The sequence below is a fragment of the Apteryx mantelli genome, chromosome 1, assembly GCF_036417845.1.
Source record: "Apteryx mantelli isolate bAptMan1 chromosome 1, bAptMan1.hap1, whole genome shotgun sequence".
NCBI classification, from domain to species: Eukaryota; Metazoa; Chordata; class Aves; order Apterygiformes; family Apterygidae; genus Apteryx; species Apteryx mantelli.
Window position 1 is genome coordinate 121,228,611 of NC_089978.1, and position 12,573 is coordinate 121,241,183.

General features: G+C 39.7%; 1 long non-coding RNA gene across 1 annotated transcript in view; it reads left to right on the forward strand.

Annotated features, from left to right (window-relative positions):
* The first annotated feature begins 1,338 nt into the window (after nucleotides 1-1,338).
* The window catches only part of LOC106490615 (uncharacterized), a 42,836-nt gene continuing 31,601 nt past the window's right edge, over nucleotides 1,339-12,573 (forward strand). Inside the window, exons 1-2 of the long non-coding RNA XR_001293636.1 lie at nucleotides 1,339-1,452; nucleotides 2,027-2,128. This is a non-coding gene — a long non-coding RNA (uncharacterized lncRNA). The remainder of the gene's footprint in view (nucleotides 1,453-2,026; nucleotides 2,129-12,573) is intronic.

Below are 12,573 nucleotides of genomic sequence, written 5' to 3' on the forward strand. Positions count from 1 at the left end.
CTGGGGGAGTTTAGCTTTGCAAAGCCTGAACAGAAAGGGGCTTTTATTCAGGCAAGAGTCAGACACCAAAAAAGGGAGAATGGCAGAAGCGGGAGGAAAGTGAAGATGTGTTTGTTTCCTCAGCATTTACTGCTGGTTACCTTGGGCACTTCTGTACATGGCATTCTGGCCACGCTGAACCTGAGTTTTACCTCAGCTTTGTAAATCTTTCTAAATCTTTCTGAGTTAGAATATCAAAAGCCCTTTTTTATTTTTTTAGCCCTTGAAATCAAAACTGTGACAGCTGCATTCAGCTTGCAATCACATTTTGGGGTGTGGGCTGCTATGATTTCAAGAGCAGTTTATCACATGAGTGTCAGTCTGAGTCTTCCATGTTTTGAAGAATAACTGCTACCTGTAAACTGTGACACATCTCTCTGCATGAATTTCCCTCTTATAATTGAACGACAGCTGCCAAATGATCAGGTTACATCATATACGCAGCTGAATTGGACTAAAAATATCTAATAAAGGAGGAAATGGTATAAGGAGGGGAAGAAAGATAAGAATTATTTTCTGAAATGGAAACTGTGCTTTTATATTAGTTGCATGATAGACGATGTCAGAATGGTGATAGAAACTGCAGTCCTTGCTCATGTTCTTATGAACTTCAAAGGGAGTTTTGCCCGTGTGAGAACTGCAGGATCAGACATCCTAGCTGTACTTGTTTCTTTCAGCATCTGACTCTTACATGTATTGTCAGGAGAGCTTTTCTCACCATGTGGGACTTGTGAAACATATTTTAAAGCCCTCAGTAATGTTCAATTTGTTGCCTACTTGGCTGGGCATTCCTTACACCTTTCTAAAAAGTGCCACTGCAGAGCAAAGTTAAATTTGCACTTGAATGTGGGAAAAGAAATCTTATTTTTATAGAACAGTTTTTATAGCATTTTCTTCTTACTGTAGCTTTAAAAAAACTAAAAAAACAAACAAAATACTGAATGTCCCGTGCTGCCTCAAAGGACCTAGAGCATGTCCTTTTCACTATTACTGTCAGATTTGGGTTCTTCCTTTTCCACACCCTGAAGCTAAAATGGCCTTTCTAAGCCTGCAAAACTTTGGCCCTTGCAGGTCACGGAGTGCAGAACAATTTGGGGGCTACTCTTTCAAACTGGGGAAAAGAGACAATTAACCATTCTCCCTTTAGGTCTCGATGTCTGGAGAAAGACAAATGAGAGAGTTGACATTATTTTAATATTTATATAGAAGATAAATATGGGTATATAAAAATATATCTTCTGTCATCGCATAATGAGGACTTGATTTTCTATATGTCCTGTAGTTATCCTGAGTTCTTGACTGGATTTTGTGCTGACGCGCTGGCTGACTCACAGGCCTTTGCTGTATATTCTACTCTGCTGTCTGAACAGTGGAGCAGTTCACTGGGACTGGTGTGTGCTGAAGGAAGTTAATGTAAGTATATCTGTAAGACACTTGGATCACTTACCCATCACTGATTTCTCTTTGCTGCATTCAATTCCTTTGGGATACTAAGAATACTCAATGGAAGGTCAGGGTATTTGGTAAGACTAGCATTCACAAAAATCATCTTACTGTCCTACATATGACTTAGTACACATTCTTAGTACAGTTGACAAGGCCCAGTGTGTAATTTATATGTCTGTATTGGTAATCAGTCAAAACAGATCAATAATTTATTTTGGACCCAAGGTCTTGGCTAAAATTCTTCTTCCAGTGAAGCTTTTTTGACAGCTTATGAATTGTGTACAAAATATGCTGAATAACATTGAGTATCATAAACACCAGAAGTGAAAGAGCAGTGACTTTCTGAACCTGTTTAAAAATGACATTTTCTAACTACTGATCATATTTTTAGATGTAATATATACATATGGGGAGAAAGTGAATGTGCAGTTTTCTTTGCTAAGCAAGACACATAGAACTGACCATTACGCCACCCTTCTGCATCTTGTGCTTCTGAGAAGTTAATAGATGAGAAATTTTTTTCTTCATCCACATGTCTCAGAGTTTCCCGCCGAGAGCCATCTCCTTTCACTGTTGGGAACATGAATGATAAATGTCATCATCATGATGGTGAATTCCAGTCATCAACAACATGGTTCAGCAGGTAAAATTCATGCTTTAAGTTCTGTCACAGTCCTCCTTTTCACTCAGACTGTTACTGCGCCCACGATTTCAGTTAGCTGCTGTCGACCTTTTCCAAGCTCTCTAGTCATGTGATAGGAAAGAGGCTGTGCTGCTGAGCAGCAGTCCATGGTGACAGCCCTGCCTCTGAAGTTGTCTTCCTCACCCCTGCATTGCATCTCTCTGGCGTTCCACCGTAGCCCCTTTGCAGACTGAGAGGATATGGACAGGATCCCATCGAACGACTTATTAGTAAGGACTTGGCTGAAAGCAAGTTAGGGCATGTATAATTCATATTGACATCATTGAACTTTGGACCAGGTCCAGGTAGCTGATGGTGGCATCATCGGTCACATGGCCTTGCTTTCCCTCTGTAGCTCTACTACCTGACCAGCTGAACAAAGTATGTATGAGGTGCACAAGTGTTGCTACTCTGATGGTATTAGTAAGGAGAACTAACATGCGAAGGGCATCAAACTGTCTAACTCCTATTGATTCCATCATGATTTCAGTGGGAGTTAAGGTGCCTAAAAACCTTGTAGATCTGGAGCAGGGTGAGTATGCTGGCAACACAGAATAGCTGCAGGAGAGCAGGAAATTGAAGCTGGAGGCACTAGAGACATGGGCTCTTCTTTATTTCAGCCTGCTCTTTCCAGGCTTGTCTTAAAAAGTGAGCTTGAATGGTCATTGTGTGTGTGTACAGGGTATCTGCCTGCCTTGAGTTACTAGCTGAGGTTTAGCTTGACAGGATATTTTTGAGGGAGCAGTCTTGAAAATTGTGTGATTTTTTTTCAGCATTGGTGGGGACAATATATTTCACTTCTGAAGGAAGCAGGAACAGCTCTAATAAAGAATGTTCTGATGGGTTTAGGCTACTCTAAATGAGTAGGAAATATCCTGTGAAGTCAATAAACATTTTAATTCTGATGGTGGTTTGGGGGGGGGTAATTATAGCAGATTCAGCAAATGCTTAAATGCTTCATGCCTTTCGACACTTCCTACAATGAACAATGCATGGTTTCCTCTGAAAGGTAACATTGCTTATTGTCAGATGCACATGTCTTGCGGGTAACTATAAATAGAGTTATATTTATATGGCTACATTTTTATCAACAGACTTGCAGACTAGAACACCTAAGTTTCTCCAATAACCATTTCTTCCTGTAAGGATACTTTCCATTTATCCTCTGACATTCTACTGATCTAGTTTACATATTTCCTCTGCTGCTAGTAATTGAGATACTGAAGGTGAAAATCATGACACAAGATTCAAAACAAATCATCTAATTAAACCTCTAGGTGGCCATCAAAAATCTTGTTTCAAATGCCTTTCCACTGTGCAAAAATGAACAGATCTTCATTGTGACATTCAGCTTCGATCAAATGTCATATCTGGGATTCCTTGTGCACAGCAGTATTTTCATAATAAGAGCTATCATAATGCTGTGGCTAACACTTTAAACTAGCATTAAATGAAAGTCTATGGGCTGGATGCATTTCACACTGGATAGTATATCTTGCCATTCTCTGGAAGATGGAAATTTTAAACTAACAGTACATGCTTAAATAGTGCTTTGGCACCATCTAGATATTAATTTCATTCTGACATTGACTTCCTCTGTGGAATTCTATGAGTTACTTAAACTCCCTTGATTTTTCCCTTGATTTGTTTATCTTTAAAATAGGGATAATGCTATTTATCCCCTTCCAGAGAATAGAGTTCAGATAAAACAGGATTATTATTGTACAACTTCAGAATCTGTGATATTGACAGCATGATACAAACTCATCTGTGATTTTGAACTTCTGTTAAATGACAGTATAGCATATTTTACTTCTCCTATCTTCTGGCTCTTCAGTTAAATTATATAGTTTTGTCTGTAATAATCATTCTTGCCTGGCTTCAACAAAAATAGAGGGAATCTTTGTTTTTTTAAAGACAATCTCAATATTAATGTAACTTACAAAAAATACATATATATGAATACACTCACATATACAAACCCACACCTAGTCAAATTCATAAAAACATGATATGTAAATCTTCAGCCTTGCAAGCACAACTATAGAACCCTCAAAGAAAACAGCAAAAAAGCAAAACTGTATTTGCAACCTAGTTAAGTGGGAAAGTTCAAAACTTTGGATGATGATCTGAATATTTTGACCTCATGAGTCAGCCATTTAATGCACTACAGCCTTTAGTCTTCCTCCTTCAGCTAGCTTTCTCCTGCAATAACTCAGTAATCTTTCCACCTGATGCTGATTTCTCCTGGGTCATAGGCCCAGTTATCTATTTGGCATCAGATAATATCATATTAGAAAATGTAGCTACTAAACAAAGATAAGTATGACCTGGAATTCTACACTTAGATGCTTGCTTAAATTTAATCATGTAGGTAGTCTTATTCTCCATCAGGACTATACAGGTCAGCCAAAGGAATACCTTGCTGAGTAGGTCAGTATGGATGCCTTTCCTATCAATATTTTTTACTTATTTTAATGCCAAAGACATTGCCATCATCAACCATGAAAATTAGTCAAAATCTTCAGTTTTAAGTAATTAAGTGTATTCTTTTGCTCACATCCAAAATTTATATATGATGACAGAAAAGTCATTTAGAGATTAAATACAGGGAGAGGTGAGGTGAGGCTAGGAGAGGAGAAGAGAGGAAAAAAAGACAAGGAGTAAGGCAAGATGTGAGGGAGGGGAAGGCAGAAGGAAAAAGGTTCTAAGTTTAGGACTTGTGTTAAGATAGGTAAGTGAAAAAGCTTTACTGTTCAGTATCAGCTCTGCTCTGCTCTTAATCTGTATTCGTCTTCATCTTGTATGTGTCAAATATCAGTATGCATATCAGAATCAGATATGAAGAGCTGTATATCTCTCAGTTGTTAATTCTGTTTTTTTCAAATGCTTTATGGCGTGTGTGTATGTGTGTGCAATTCCACCTATACTGATGGGACTAATTATAAATATAAAGTTTGGTGCATATGTCAGCATTTGCAGGGTTAGGGATTCATTCTGTTTCTTTAAGATCCAAATTAAATTACTGAAGTAACCTGCAAAGAGGTCTCTCAATTGTAAGTAAGCTATTTTTGTTAAAAATCAAGATGTACATACTTCTGTTTGCAGAAGCAAAATGAAAAAGTATTTATCTTCATTTTTATGAAGCAGCAACCCTTAAAACTGAAAGTGCATGCTTTCAAAGGGCAGTATGCTTACCATTCTTCTAGCTCCTTAGCAAAAGCACCACATCTGAGTTTCAGAGCTCAGATATTTCCTTTTGAAGAAACTAGTAATGGAGGGGAAGAGAAGCAATTCTTTGAATATACTTGTTTCTGTTAGATGAAAGGAAACTGAGTATTCAACTGCCGATGGATTTTGGGAATTAAACACAGATGAGGCTTGCTGACAATCTGCATTACTTTTGGGTGACAAGAAAAGCCATTTGCTGAGAACAAATGTGATAGGAAAATGCTAGTTTTAGTGTGAAGTAGCTGTCAGGGCCTAGAGGCCAGCGAGATTCATGATGCTGTGGCAGTTGCAACAGAGTCCATAAAAACATAGAATCTAGGGATACTTTCCAGGCCAAAAGGAGCTGTTGGGTTTTATTTATTTTCTGTATGTCACAGTCAGCTATGAATCTCTGCAGCTTGATGTTCATGTTGCTTCTTTCCAAATGAAGGGAAAAAAGGAAAACAATCAAGGTAATTGCATGAAGCACATAATACTGGTAGATGAACACAGCTTATGAAGCGAGGAATAAATGTTAAATGTGTAGTAAGCAATGAACAATATGTCATCAGAAGTAGTTCCTGAATAGCATGATTGCATGTGAGTATTTGGCCAGAGTGGTTTAAGGCTTCTTTGAGGGAAGATATGCCTGCTGGTTTGCTGGATTCATTATGCCCATGTGCCCCTGTTCTCTTTCCAGGGCTACTTGTATTTCTTTCATGTTGCCATTAAGTCAGCTAAATACTTCATTTCCCCTCTTTTCTCTTTTATCTTTCCCCTTTCTCCACCTATTTCCCACTCACTCTGTTAAATCATCTGGTTAAAATGAATCTTTATGAAACCCATTGAAATGCCATTATGTTCATATCTGATTTATTTTTCATGAAATAGGCTTTTCTGTTCTCTGGTGCTACTCAATCTATATAAACTGGGTATTTTAGTCAATGAAAGTTTTTATGGTTTCAGCAAATCAGACTAAAGAAGAATGCAACATATTAGTGAGGTGAGCCATGCAACATTATGAGATACTTCCCTTAGGCTCCCAGATGTGAAGCAGATCCACAGAGCTATCATATTTGATTGATACAGTCATATTTGAAATGAAATTCAAAGACGAGCAAAATGAACGGACATCAGATTAAAGGCTTTTCTTATGTAGGCTGAACATATTTCTGTCAAAAACTGAATTTGCCTTTCACTGGAAGGCTTTTTAAATGCATGGCCAGCAGAGCGGTCTTCACAATTAATAAATATCATACCTATGTGTATATGCAGCTGTCTATAATAGTGTTGATTCTAGAGATAGCTTTAGAAGTCTCATTTTATGTCAGTAAAGACAATGGAAAGTTTTATTGCACATTTGTGATGGCAATAACAATGAAGTACATCTCTACGGTGTGAGTCTTGATATGGCATTTTGACCAAAGGAATTGCAATATGCAAACTGACTTCAGAAATTGTATGATCTCTTTGAATGGCCTGGCATATCATAAAACCCAGTAACAACTTTGTATCAGGTGTTTAAAAACAGAGGAGCTGAACACACGTATGAACATCATCTCCTAGGACTGTGTAACCAAGCATTTAAAATATGATTTCATTTTATCAATATTTGCAGAAGGCAGTTTATCAACTAATTATGAATAAACAGGTGTTTCTTTGTCTTTCTAAAGTTCTATTTAGATTTACTTTCCAATACTTTGAGCATGCTGTCCCCCCTTCCAGCAAAGCCTGCTTTCTCTCTTTGCTTTTGGGTTTCTATGGTCTATGGATTTATCGAGGATGCCAGGAAAAGCAGTCAGAAGCTAATCAGCCTGATCCTTTGCTTTTCTCCACAGCCCAGGTAGCTAAAAAATAAGATATAATACAAGGCATTTCCTTTCCTGGGACTCGAGAACCATCATGAGAGCTGTGAATAGAAAGGTTTTGTGATCTTCAGTTATGTTAATGTTATACATAGGCAAAAAATAAACCCAAGCATGGTATACATATCAGAGGGGGAAAATTCCTACTTATTTTACTGATTGGGCTGGTAGCATCTCAGGATATTTTCTGTGTTCATTCTTGAGTCATCAAATACAAGCAAAAGTTGTGATTCTGAGAAACATGGTGTGTTTAAAATTGCTTTGGAGCTGACATCATATTACAGCTCTGTCTTAACAGGATGACTTCACTAGTGTTAAATCAGGATAGCTTCTCAAATAAAAGAATCATGACAGTCAGAAAAGCAGATTTAGTGGTATAAAAGCATAGAGTGTCCACGGGAATGTTTTGTGTGCAATTGGCTTGGGAGATGAAGAACATATTGCCTGACAATACCTGTTGACAATGGAAGGGAAGCTTTGTGGGACACAGGAGTGTGTTACTATCAGAACTGGCAGAACGAGCTTGGAGATGCAACCAGTTCCTCTCTTTTTTCTCCTGTTCCTGCTTCATAGATTGCAGTGCTCAGGTGTTGCAGCTTTAACTACATCTAAATTAGATTGTTTGCTGGTACATATAGCTATTCCACTGGAATGTCAATTCCTGTGACGTTAGACTAATGCCATGTTCCTACAAATATTTCTACCCATACATAACTTAGAGCTTGTGAGTAGGTCATTCAAGCCGAAAAATTTCCATATATATTTATGTTTTAAAGCAAGAGTTCCCAAACTGGTACTATCTCATGCCAACACAAATACATGATACAATTTGGAGTCATTTTGTGTCATGGATATGGAGATGCTTAGAGCCCCAACATCAACTACCTCAAGGATATCTTTGGCCTTTGTGCCAAAATGCATCATTTAGCAGCTGTAAAAAGCTGGAATTAATGCCAAAAGCTGGAACTGCTCCTGAATCCTTGCAAGAGGGGGGTGTAAGGCTGGAGGTGTGGCTCTCACTGTATGAGCAGCTGCTGCTGCTGCTGCCAAGGCAGCTATTTGCTACTAGCACCATAGGTTTGGGAACTGTGTGGTAACAACACAGAGGAAGACTAGGGAAAACGTGGGCCCTTTGCTGAATGGGGTGGGTGTCCTGGTGACGAAGGATGCAGAGAAGGCAGAGTTACTGAATGCCTTCTTTGCTTCAGTCTTTACTGCTCAGGCCAGCCCTCAGGAGCCCCAGACCCTGGAGGCAAGAGAGAAAGTCTGGAGAGAGGAAGACTTTCCCTTGGTGGAGGAGGAGTGGGTTAGAGATCATTTAAGCAAACTTGACACCCACAAATCCATGGGCCCTGATGGGATGCACCCACGAGTGCTGAGGGAGATGGCGGATGTTATTGCTAAGCCACTCTCCATCATCTTTGAAAGGTCATGGAGAACAGGAGAGGTGCCCGAGGACTGGAAGAAAGCCAATGTCACCCCAGTCTTCAAAAAGGGCAAGAAGGAGGACCCAGGGAACTACAGGCCAGTCAGCCTCACCTCCATCCCTGGAAAGGTGATGGAGCAGCTCATCCTGGAAGCCATCTCCACGCATGTGGAGGAAAAGAAGGTGATCAGGAGTAGTCAGCATGGCTTCACCAAGGGGAAATCATGCCTAACCAATCTGATAGCCTTCTATGATGGAATGACTGGCTGGGTAGATGAGGGGAGAGCAGTGGATGTTGTCTACCTAGACTTCAGCAAGGCTTTTGACACTGTCTCCCATAGCATCCTCATAGACAAGCTCAGGAAGTGTGGGTTAGATGAGTGGACAGTGAGGTGGATTGAGAACTGGCTGAATGGCAGAGCTCAGAGAGTTGTGATCAGTGGTACAGAGTCTAGTTGGAGGCCTGTAGCTAGCGGTGTCCCCCAGGGGTCAGTACTGGGTCCAGTCTTGTTCAACTTCTTCATCAATGACCTGGATGAAGGCACAGAGTGCACACTCAGCAAGTTTGCTGATGATACAAAACTGGGAGGAGTGGCCGATACGCCAGAGGGCTGTGCTGCCATTCAAAGAGACTTGGACAGGCTGGAGAGGTGGGCAGAGAGGAACCTCATGAAATTCAACAAAGGGAAGTGCAGGGTCCTGCACCTGGGGAGGAATAACCCCATGCAGCAGTACAGGTTGGGGGTTGACCTGCTGGAAAGCAGCTCTGCTGAGAAGGACCTGGGAGTGCTGGTGGACACCAAGTTAAGTATGAGGCAGCAATGTGCCCTTGTGGCCAAGAAGGCCAATGGTATCCTGGGCTGCATCAGAAAGAGTGTTGCCAGCAGGTCGAGGGAAGTGATTCTCCCCCTCTACTCAGCCCTGGTGAGGCCACATCTGGAGTACTGCGTCCAGTTCTGGGCTCCCCAGTACAAGAGGGATGTGGCACTACTGGAGCAAGTCCAGCGAAGGGCCACAAAGATGATTAGGGGACTGGAGCATCTCTCTTATGAGGAAAGGCTGAGAGAGCTTGGCCTGTTTAGCTTGGAGAAGAGAAGGCTGAGAGGAGATCTTATCAATGTGTATAAGTATCTGAAGGGAGGGTGTCGAGAGGATGGGGCCAGACTCTTTTCAGTGGTGCCGAGCGACAGGACGCGAGGCAATGGGCACAAACTGAAACACAGACACTTCCATCTTAACATGAGGAAAAACTTTTTCACTGTGAGGGTGACAGAGCACTGGAACAGGTTGCCCCGAGAGGTGGTGGAGTCTCCTTCTCTGGAGATATTCAAAAGCCGCCTGGATGCAATCCTGTGCAATGTGCTCTAGGTGACCCTGGTGGAGCAGGGGGGTTGGACTAGATGATCTCCAGAGGTCCCTTCCAACCTCAGTGATTCTGTGATTCTGTGATTCTGTGATTAGAAACCTGTGGCTTGGAAAACACACAAGTGTTTGTAGAATCAGGGTCTTAGTGCTGGAAGGGTGCCCATGAGTGGTAAAATTATTTGCCAACACATGTGTTGATTAATTTTTCTGCCAAAGATGCTGAAATCATAGGCAAGTTACTAACAGCAGACTTGACAAATCTGAGTTACTGCTAGCTTCTTGATCAAGCCCCTGTATATAACAAAATATGAAAGCAAGGGCTGGAGGCAGGCCAAGAGAGGAGCTGCATGATTCAGACTTTCACACCACATCAGGCACTGCTACAGTTCCTGTTTTTTGGACCATCAGGAGCTACTAGGAACTGCTTCTTCTCACTTCCCTCTTAAATTCACCTTTGCTTAAGCAGATCCTTAATTTTAAAGCAGTTCATTAAAGCATGGCCCAGAATATCCAGATTTTCCAGACTTAATAATTACACAGTATTGTTTCTGATATATTTTAAAAATAGATATGCATAAAGGGTCAAAAATTGCACAATTATAAGGAATTATTTACTTTAGAAAAAATCTTTTTTTCCTTTTTCAGAAAAGCTGCAATATATATTCAGTTCTCTAAATAAAAAAGTTGTTAAACAAATGTATGCCTACATTTTTGTTTCTCATGGGACTAATAATGCATTTTGTATACAAAAATTAATTTAACACTTCTGCACTTTATTTAACCAACTGAGATTATTTCAAGAAAGAGTGATTGCAGTTTGTGATATTAACAATTCTTCCAAAGAGGTGCTGATTTTGGAATAGCGAAGATTTTCATTTAAATTAAGCTTACTGCTAGTATCCTTCTAGAGCAGCCTACAATGAATTAATAGTAGCTCCTGACGGTCTGAAAAATGTAAACTTAGGTTAAATTTTGTCACATGGCTACTGATAGGTCACATTCTTTTAGGTTTTGCAGAGATTTTATATTTTAGAAACTATCTGAGAAGCAGAGGTGCTTAAAATTGCCATGGCCTGGGAACAGCGGGATCACTGCCTGGAGATAGGACGATTGTGCTGGTGTAGAGGCGAGTGTCCTACAACCCCAAGAGCTTCTTGCTGAGACAAACACAATTCCTGCTGGTTTAGCTGCTGCCCTGCATAACTAATTGGTGGCTGTGAAAGCAGCTTTGCTTATGCAGCTTTGAATCTAGTAAAGATCATATCAAGTTTAGTAAGCCTAAGTCTAGAAACCAATGATGCATAATCCTTCTTTTGAAACAACATTTTACAGTATGTTTGAAACGTGACACTGTGAGACAGCCTTTCTGTAAGAACAGCTGTCTAGGGTCAGATTGAAGATCTGTCTTTACCAGTGGTCACTTACAGGAGCCTATGGAAAAGTGCAAGTACAGGATGAATATTAGTGTATTCTCTCTTGGAAACCTAAAAATACTTTCCAAAGCTCCAACAATTACTAATTCAGGCACTTCTTCAAGCACTGGGGATATCATTTGATATTCAACATGTTTCAGTGGATTCTTTTTTTCCTCCATCAACTTGTTCTGTTGCCTTTCAACCCCCTAGAAATTTTAAGCATCCACTACATCTTCTGACAAGAAATTCAGCAGCTTAATTGTACACTGTATGAAGAAGAGACTCTTTTTGTTTGTTTTGAACTTGTCACCTCCAAGTTTTTCTTGATGTTCCTTTTTTTTTTTAACTGTAAAAGATAGTGAATAATTATTCCCTACTCATCAGAATTTCAAGTGTGTGGCTTTCAAGTAATAATTTGAGAATGCAAGTCATCTATATAATAGAAGATATGTTTCAATTTGCTGATGAACTTGATCATGAACTTTTTGAATGCACTTATGCATTTTTCAGTTTGGGTGACTTACTAAACCTGTAAATGCCAATTGCAGATATTCTGAAAATAATCAGTAGACTTCCCTGTGTTATTAAACATTTTCAAATACAGACTAGATTAATTGGTAATGTTAATAGGATTAAACACAACTAAAATCTATAATATTTTCTTTGGTGAATGTGATTCATCCAGATCACCTCATTCAAATTTGTCTTTGTCTTTGATATAGGCATGACTTTCCTGTTAATGATGCAAAGATCTAAATCCTGCCTTTGCTGTACAACCATTTTTTCTAGCCTTCTCATGCTTAGATTACCAAGGCATTTTCTTAAAGGTACCAAGGAAATCACACAGATAAATCTCTGGAAAAATGGAAGAAAAGGGAAGAAAAATGTTAGTGAGATGTGAAGATTTCCTTTTGAAGTTCAAACTATTAAAACTGGCCCGCCAGAAAACATTCTAAAATTTCATTGTGCAAAGATTGAGTGTGATGGGAAGAGAGGGGTTTGAATTTTACAAATCTCACTGTTTCATCAATATCTGTGGTCAGGTCATGAGATTTGTATATGTTAGGTTGTTTTTCTCCCACCCTATTCAATCTCACCAGAGTCAAAAGAAGACTCAAGAAAGAT